Source organism: Falco peregrinus, chromosome 1, assembly GCF_023634155.1.
Source record: "Falco peregrinus isolate bFalPer1 chromosome 1, bFalPer1.pri, whole genome shotgun sequence".
Classification (NCBI taxonomy): domain Eukaryota; kingdom Metazoa; phylum Chordata; class Aves; order Falconiformes; family Falconidae; genus Falco; species Falco peregrinus.
The window spans coordinates 26,383,631-26,393,003 of record NC_073721.1 but is presented as its reverse complement, the minus strand read 5'-3'; positions in this window follow the sequence as shown (position 1 = coordinate 26,393,003).

Here is a 9,373-nt window from a genome sequence, read left to right as displayed (position 1 = left end):
TTATCTAATGTTTTGGTAATTAACTGTTGACCAAAAAGGAAAAAGAAAAAAAAAATTACTTCATTGGAAAACCACCACCATTGCTCAGTTTTACAAAAAGATTGTAGTACTTTTTCAATTAGCCTTATAACAGTGCTTCCTCCTGCACTGTTGTCTGGCTCTGTAAGAGCAGAAGACACCAGAACTGGACAAGGGTGTTGGCCTACTTGAGAGCTTTGTGCATATAATGGATCTTTATTTCTGGGTGTGACTTGACTTGTCTTCCCTCATCTATTTTTCCCTCTATAATGCTGAGTTACATAGCGAGGCATTACTAGCAGTGTTAGCCTGTCTGTCCAGCACCCTCTTCTTCACCTTGCGTGCTCAAAAATTAACTCACTGTAGGATGACTTGACAACATCTGTTTCTCGGGCTCAAAAGTAAAAGCAAAGTACTTTCAAGAGAGCTTACTGTGCCTGGCATGGACAGGAGACTAATTGTGAAAGAACTTTGTGGAGAAACTTTGCAGATTTCTCTCGGCAGTTCTGTAGGTTCTTGGGAACAACTATAAATATATGGAAACATATGCTTTAAGGGAAAGGAATAAAGCTGTTTGGATAGACAACACTAAAGTCTTGCTTATTTACAAATGGATAGTGACATAGCACATGAAGAGATGAGGACTGTTACTGAATCCTAAGACTCTTGAAACAAAATTCTAGAATTATGTCTACCCACTCCAAAAACAACAAAAAAAGCAAGCAGCAAAGTGATCAAAGGGTTTCAAAGGAAAAAGTGTTCTCGTTATTACTTGGAAAATAAACTTCACTAAAGTGGCAAAATACAAGCAGTGCGAATTATCCCCTTATTGACTTGATACAGCAGTCTTTGTATGCTGAGCAGTACATGAGATACAATATGCAGATGAACTGTTCAAATAGGTTTCAGCTGATTTTTCTGATTCTTCAATTAGCTTTGTGTTGAACTTTATTTTCTGACAGGATTGAATGAAATTCCCACATTGTCCTGTCAAATAGCAGTAAATTCTGGAAAGGATAATGAGAAACTACTTTGTCATTGGAACTGATTTACTGAGCAAAGAGAAAATGAGAGGTTTGAGTTCTTGCCCTGCTGGTATAAAGTGATTCTGGGGTCTGTGTGAAAGAGGTGGAAAGAAAACCTGTTTCCTCATCAGCCAGTATCAAGTTCCTTTTATTTCACTCTGTATTTTGACTGTTCTGTCAGTAGGTGGGGCTGTCTTTCTGAATTTATTTCTTAATGTGTAAAATTACACTAAACTGTTAAAAATGCAAATCCACAGTTTTAGACAATGAAAGTTTCAATACAGTGTGATGTACACAATGTAAATACCCAAATGTGAGTAGGAGTCTAGGTGCTATTGAAGTACTTAAATGACTACACAGGATGCTGCTCAGCAGACCCCTGAATAATCTCTTAAACTGTTTTCTCGAATGTTTTAAACTGCATCCTGCACCCTCTCTCAGGGCAAAACATTCTCGAGGGTACAGGAGGACTTCAGCAATGCTCTGTCTCAGAATTCTGGGGAGCAAGGGGACAGTGGGCCTGCCGCCTGCGTGTGAACGTCAGTGAATTGAGAAAGGGATGTTGTAATGAAATTAGACATCTTGTTGGTAATGGCCATAGAATCATTTAGGTTGGAAAAGACCTTTAACATCAAGTCCAACTGTTGACCCAGGACTGCCAAGTCCATCACTTAACCATGCCTCTAAGCATCGTATCTATGCCTCTTTTGAACGCTTCCGGGGATGGTGATTCTACCACGTCCTTGGGCAGCCTGTTCTTCACCGCCCTTCCAGTGAAGAAATTTTTCCTCCTATCCAATCCAAACCTCCCCTGGTGCAGCTTGAGGCTGTTCCCTCTTGTCCTGTCGCTTGTTCCCTGGGGGCAGGGCCCGACCCCCCCTGCCTACAGCCCCTGTCAGGCAGCTGCAGGGAGCGATAAGCCCCCCCGAGCCGCCCCCTCCCCAGGCTGAACAGCCCCAGCCCCCTCGGCCGCTGCTCGTGCCCCAGCCCCCGCCCCAGCCCCTCAATGTCTGTCTTGTAGCGAGGGGCCCAAACTGAACACAGGATTAGAGGTGAGGCCTCCCCTGTGCCAAGGATGGGGCACCATCACTGCCCTGGCCCTGCTGGCCACACTGTTTCTGATAGAGGCCAGGATGCTCTTGGCCTTCTTGGCCACCGGGGCATGGTGCTGGCCCATGTTCAGCCGGCCGTCAGCCAGCACCCCCAGGCCCTTCCCCGCCAGGCAGCTTCCCAGCCGCTCTGCCCCAGCCTGTAGCGCTGTGTGGGGCTGGTGTGACCCACGGGCAGGACCCAGTTCTTGTTGAACCTCATACACTGGCCTCAGCCCATCAGTTCAGCCTGTCCAGATCCCTCTGCAGAGCTTCTCTGCCCTCCCGCAGGTCAATACTCCTGCCCAACTTGGTGTCATCTGCAAACTCACTGAGATTGCACTCAATTCCCTTGTCCAGATCATTGATAAAAGATATTTAACAGGCCTGGCCCCAGTACTGAGCCCTGGGGAACACCACTTGTGACTGGCCACCAGCTGGATGTAACTCCATTTGCTACCACCCTTTGGGCTTGGCTGTCCAGCCAGCTTTTACCCAGCATGGAGTACACCCGTCCAACCCATGGGCAACCAGTTTCTCCGGGAGAATGCTGTGGGAGATGGTGTCAAAGGCTTTACTAAGGTCCAGGCAGACAACATCCACAGCCTTTCCCTCATCCACTAGGTTGGTCATCTTCTCATAGGAGGATATCAGGTCGGTCAAGCAGGACCTGCCTTCCATAACCCCATGCTGGCTGGGCCTGATCCCCCATTTTCCTGCATGTGCCATGTGATGGCACTCAGGACAATCTGCTCCATAACCTGCCCCAGCACCGAGGTCAGGCTGACAGGCCTGTAGCTCCCCAGATCCTCCTTCCTGCCCTTCTTCGAGACAGGCATCACATTGGCCAACCTCCAGTCTTGTGGGACCTCCCCAGTTAGTCAGGACTGTTGATAAATGATGGAAATGTTACTGGATATGGTACAGACTGTATATCTAGCATATGTTCTAAGCATTCTTTAAAAAATAAAAAGGGGGGAGGAATGACAAGTACATTCTCTATTATATCTGGGGTAATTTGTGATGATGAGTTAGGATGAATTTAGTCTACTAGTTCTGATTTTGCATAGAAATAGAAAACATATGCTGTCTGAGCTGTTGATCAGCACATTAAAACTATTGCCTCCTGCTTTTCTGTTGTTTGGCAGATTTACAACAATATTTTCTGTTCCACTCTGATTTTTATTTTGGGGCTAGAGTGAGATCCCTTTATAGTTCTTGAACAGGTTCTTGGTGCAGGTGCTGAGGCGGGGAGGCTATATTCCTCTTCTAGCACCTCATCCCCAGGGCCTTACTGCCAAATATTTCCAATGGCAAGGTTTCCCAGGTGTGCTGGAAGAGCCTCTTCAGTTGGACCAGCTGGTTAAATGGGGAAGTTATGCAGGCTTTTGAGCATAGACACACCACACCTGAAGCCTGGTAGAGTTGGGAACGGTTGTTCCAAATTCAACTTAATTTAGAGGAGGGAAGTATTAGAAAGGGAGGAGATGATACATTTAACTACTATAGTGAGCTAGAAAAAATACTTGTCAACTTGTTTCCATTGGAAGGTTGGCTGGAGGATTTTTTGCTGGTGTTGGCTGGCACTGGTATGTGGTGTTCCATTTAATAGGAAGTACTGGACAGTTTTTGGGAAGCCAAGCAACATTAAAGGAGAGAAAAAGCTTTCTAATATAAGTTGGAAAAGCTATGTGGCAAATCCATTTTATTTCATATGAAGTGCACTGTAAATCAGATCTTAATATTTACTTTCTAATATCCCATTTGTAATTTATTTCTTAAAACAAATATTCCTTTATATTACCATAAAAACTCTTCAGTCACTATTGAGTTTTGATCAGGAAGTGAAGGAAAAAGCTGTATGCTTTTAAAAAGTAATCCTGATTGTGCTGGGGTTTTTTACTTTACCAGAAATATTTCATGCCAACCAATGCCTTGTAATAGATGTGTGTTCAATTTCTTCATTAGACGTCATCTTTATACAATATGAATAAGGCCTTGTGTTCTACTGTTAGTAATAACATACATAGGAAGTCTCTATGAAAACACAGCCAATGTTCTTTACTCTTGTCCTATGGCAAAACATTTACATTAATAATAAAAATGGAGAGTGATAAAGCAATACCACAATCTGAAATGTCCTATGGGAGGACTACAGAGAACAAGGTAGCTTTTTCTACCCCAGAAGCCTGGTTTGCTCATGTGATTCGTCTCACTACTCTGCTATACTTGCTGGAGCCATATAGCTGTATTTCCCTTGCAGTTCAATAGTCCTTAATCTGTAATAAAGGTGGCTAATTTCAATTTAAGATGTTATCAGTACAGTTAGGCTATATTGTATGCTCAGGGAAGGAAGGAAGGTGTGAAATAAATACATATAATATTTTTTAAGCTATGCAAACCATAACAATTACAGATTAACCATATTTTCTGGATCAGCAGAACTTGCAAATGTAACTTAATGTAAATGTCTATCACAAATCATCTTGACTTAACTTTAGAGAACAACCTCTGGTATCCCATATTCACTTGGAAGAGTGTGTGTATAGGGAAATCCATGTTCTCTCACTGGCAAGCGCTCTCTAGCAAAACTGTCATGATGAGCCCTGTCTGTGTGATTGGGTACAGATTTAAGGAAGAGAAGGAACAGTTCTCTACTGATTATATAAGAATACCCTTGACAGTGTGTTGCTTGCTTCAGACTGTAACTTGTATCCCAGGATTAGCATGGAAGAAAATAGGAAAAGTAGTGTTAAACCTACAATTTTTTTTCTTTAGTATGCCTTTATTAACACCTGGAAACCTTGTTTTTGAGGTAATAGATGCTACTCATGTTAGCCTATAGCTCTCTAGATGTCAAGAGTTTTGATCAACAAACTTGTATACTGTTCTCAAGCAAAATATACTTGACTCAGCTCTTTTAAATTTTCTAGAGGACTCTTTGGTCTTTCCAGTTTTTTTGATGTCCACAGATATTTTGCAGCATGTTTTTCTAATTTGCCATTTGTCTCCTTTTATTGGATATTTAGAGTTTCATTTCAGGATTGAAAACATTTATTTGCAGTCCTTACTGATCAATTTTTGTGAGAAGACAGGTTTCCTCTTTCATATGCACACTCAGAAATATGTTCCAGGTAGGTAATTGATGAAAAAGCATTATTAACGTTTCATTTCTCCCACTGCAATGTTTTTAGTGCATTAGGAACTTCTAGACAGAAGCATGAAGGATTATGCTGCAATTTTTATAATCACAGCCTAATTCTCGTTCTCTTGAGGTTAATGGACATTCTTACACCCCCTAATTTTTATATAGATTATACCATTCTTACATACAATTTGCTGTAAAGAACAGCGGCTACCTTCAGTTCCTCAGTTGTCCTCAGACTGTCATCTCTCAGATGTGGAAGTGAGGGCAGCTGCTATGCTCGTACCCTCAAGGGGACAGAAGCATTGGGTGCGCAGTGACAGCACACAAAAAAAGGGAACACAGCATTACAGATTGGTCAGGACAGCGCAAAACTCTCCTAATCCTGCATATAGTAAAGATCTATGTGATGTGGAGATCATCCATCTTATGCTCTCTGTCCCATCGAATGCTCCCATTGATGCACTGTTCACTGGAAAGCCACTGACATTTACAACACATGAGCAACTTAGAAACTTGAAATGAGGAGGAGATACCAATCCTGTACTACCTTCAGAAATCCTAGAAAATCATGTTTTGGATAAATGGTTTATCAAGCTCTCCCCATATCAGCCACTTTTCCAAACAATTTGGTTCTTTAGTGACAGTTTTACTATCATCATCTGAATGGCCACTTTTCTGTTCGTGATCTTAGGTCATTAGTTTAGAATCTGGCAGTGCTTGTGTTTGGTTTTATTATTTGCTTTTTTTTTTTTTCTTTACTTCTCAATTCTATTCTTACAACTTCTGTGATAATTTCAGGTGTACTTATGTTCATATGTTATCCCACTTTGAGGAATTTTTGGCTAGATTGTTTGGGATTTTCAGTATCAGATGCCTCATAACCACATGTATTTATTTTCTTAGCCTTAGCATATCATTCCAAGTTGTAATCAGTGCTTCAGTGTTAAAGTGTACCAACATGTCTATAAAACACAGCATATGGATATTTTCATGAAAGGAAATTGGGAGATACTGCTTTTATAAACCTGAAAGCTGCAGAGCAGATGTGGAAGGAATTACTACAAAGAATCTCAACTGGCATATAAAACAGGAACTGAAGTTTATTTTGTTTTTATTATGAAAGAAAGAACACTTTACTAAGGTTCTGTTGCATTTAAGGTTACACAAAATTGAGTTGTTCAGGACTAGCTGTGAAACTATGTGCACTGATGTGATAATGGAACAAGGCAAAATTTTTTTGCTTCAACTATTTAGTATTAGAACTTTACACATTGATTGTAAAATACAGATTTGTAGAATTTACAGTAAATTTAATAATGTTCCTTTTGGTGGGAGAAGGCTATAATAGACATATGCAAAGTTCATGTCCTTTTTTTTAATTTCATGACCAAAGAGCAAAATAGTGATTACCCTTTTTGCAGTCTGATTGTCTGGCTTCTTTCATGGAAAGTCCTGGTCATATATACTCATTTCTGAATAACTTTTAAGATTAACCACAAGTATTCCCATACTCCCATATTTTTAACAGCTAATCAGCCAGCCTGACTTTGTAGAAAGCAGTAGATTATTATTTACTTGCCTTTTATAGATTTCAGCAAAGTATTGAAATGCCTACCAGGCTAAAACATGGGTGCTATTACAGCACAAAAAGATTTTTCTCATATTATTTTCCTTTTCAATTGATTTGTTAGTGTAACACTATATTAGAATTGCAGTGATTTACTATTCAGTATGAAACAGTATTCATGGCCTGTCAGAATCATTTGGGCAGATAATGGACTTAATTCCTTTTCATAAACCTACTGTTTAGAGCAATATGATCATTATTTTGTGTTCTATTGTTAGCACTTCTAGAAAGAAAGATGATGGGGCAAAACCACATGCATCTTTTATGTCCCTAAGTATCAAATTATGTTGCGTTTATGTATAAAATGCTGCTGGTAGTATAACTATATGTTGCTATGACAAACAGCATGTGCACAAGCACAGTGAGAGCAAAAGCCAATATATTAACAGAACTACACAGGAATTTAATCTAAAAAGTTAATTGTTTGTAAATGTAAGATTAAAGAACGTAGTCTTCTATCATTGATGGAAAAGATGGATCTTTGAACATATTAACTGTCAGATGCCTGTTCTTGAACCTTTTTTTTTTTGTTGTAATAGTATCAAATGTCAAAATAGTGGGCAGAGCAAGACTTTTTGTTACATGACCAGAGTTCATGTGCGCTAGCAAATGCTAATCAAAGCTGGCAAAAAAAAAAAAAAAAAAAAAAATTGGTTACACACTGGAATATCTGAATAGTCCAATTATATGTTTTCTTTATAAAATTGATTCAGTTTTATTTTTGCCAGATTCAATAAACTAACAGTTTAAATATATGTTTGAATCTACTCCAGTTCAATAGCTTTAAATGAGAAGAGCATCACTGAAGAACTAAATTTGAAAAAGACACACAAGAGGCCAAGCTCTTTTAAACACTGGGTTGTACAACCAAAATGACCTTGATTTCCTGAACATTGTCTGAATTATGTTTTCTATTTGGAAGCCATCCATCTGCAATAGAAATGAGGGATCCCAAAATGCAAGAGTGATAAGGTGAAATTGCCACTGTGTTATGTGACATAGGGGTGCAGTTAACCCCTCGTAAGATCTAGTTCACAAATTGCCCAGCAAAGACTGAGGATTGATCTAGCCCTATGAATGGCACTCTCCCTTTCAACTCCTTTAAATTTGATCAGCTACTACTTCCTTTTCCCTGTCTAAACACTGTTTTGTTAACAAACAAATCTCTCTGGGTGTATTACCTCTTCTTCTAGGACATTAGTTCCCCCAAAAAGTTATGAAAGTTTTGTGTACTGATTTCTGAGTGCCCTTGTTCCTGAACACATCCATTGCCCAAAAGCAAATGCATTTTTAGGAATCCTTCAGCCAATTAGTGGTATTACTAGCAGATTTGTAAGATGTCTTCTTGCAAGTATTTGCATAAGGTAGAAGAATATAATAAATTTGAAACAAACACGTGGTGAAGACATTCAATGTATGCGAGTTCTGAAATACGTTTTTACTAGACTGAACAGCAAAAGTTGCCAATTATTTTTATTTAAAATCTACCCTAATTCATAAGAATAATATAAAAGATTATGTAACTCATTTATCTTCAGATTTTATCACATAAAAATTAACGTCCCAGCATTAGACTGTAAAAAGCACTACCTAAATTTTAGGATGAGGCAAACTTTCAGTTGAATTTTGTATGCCAGCATTATATAAAACTTTGGTCTGTTCTGCAGCCTTTATACGTGAGTAACTCCAACCACCTGAGTTTTTCTTGGAAAGCTAGAAGTAACTTAGATATGCTTGGGTTTTTTTACAAGGTTAATAATGTCCTTTCTCAAATAGTCTTGGAAGAATCAGGTAATACCCAGGGTTTTACTTTGAAGCAGATGTCAGTTTTTGCAAAATGTACTTTTATTTTGATATTAATAATTTCAAGAAGGTTGTATATTATACATTTGTAGAAATCTCTTATTTTGATGCTAAGACTGTATAGCATTAGGAAGTAGGATTTGCTTGTTTCAAGCATTAATATTTTAATAAAAGATTAATCTTAGTCTTGAGCTGATAATCTTTCATCTACAGGCATATCCTCTAAGAATATGTACAGAAGCAGCAGAAAATAAAATGGTTGTGAACATTAAACTTTGTGCCATAAATAGATAACACATAAAATAGTTTTATTTGGCTACAGTAAGAATACAGGATTTCTGTATTGTAAAAGAGAAATTATACTAATATCAAATAGCAGAATTAAGTCCTAAAAGAAGAGCAGCCTATTGGAAGAAGGCAACAAAATTCTTGGGAAATTTATGTGATTCCCTCCCCATAGCCTCCATGCTTTTAATAATTAAATCTCTTAATGTACATGTGTATTATATATCGGTGCAAAGGAACGATTTTTGCCAGACTTCACTGGAAAACACTGCAAGATTTTGAGTTAAACTTTTTAAGTAGAGGGTACTTTGTATCATCCAACATGAAATGAACTATCTTAACATTAAGAGCAAAAATACTAACATACTTTGTAACTACA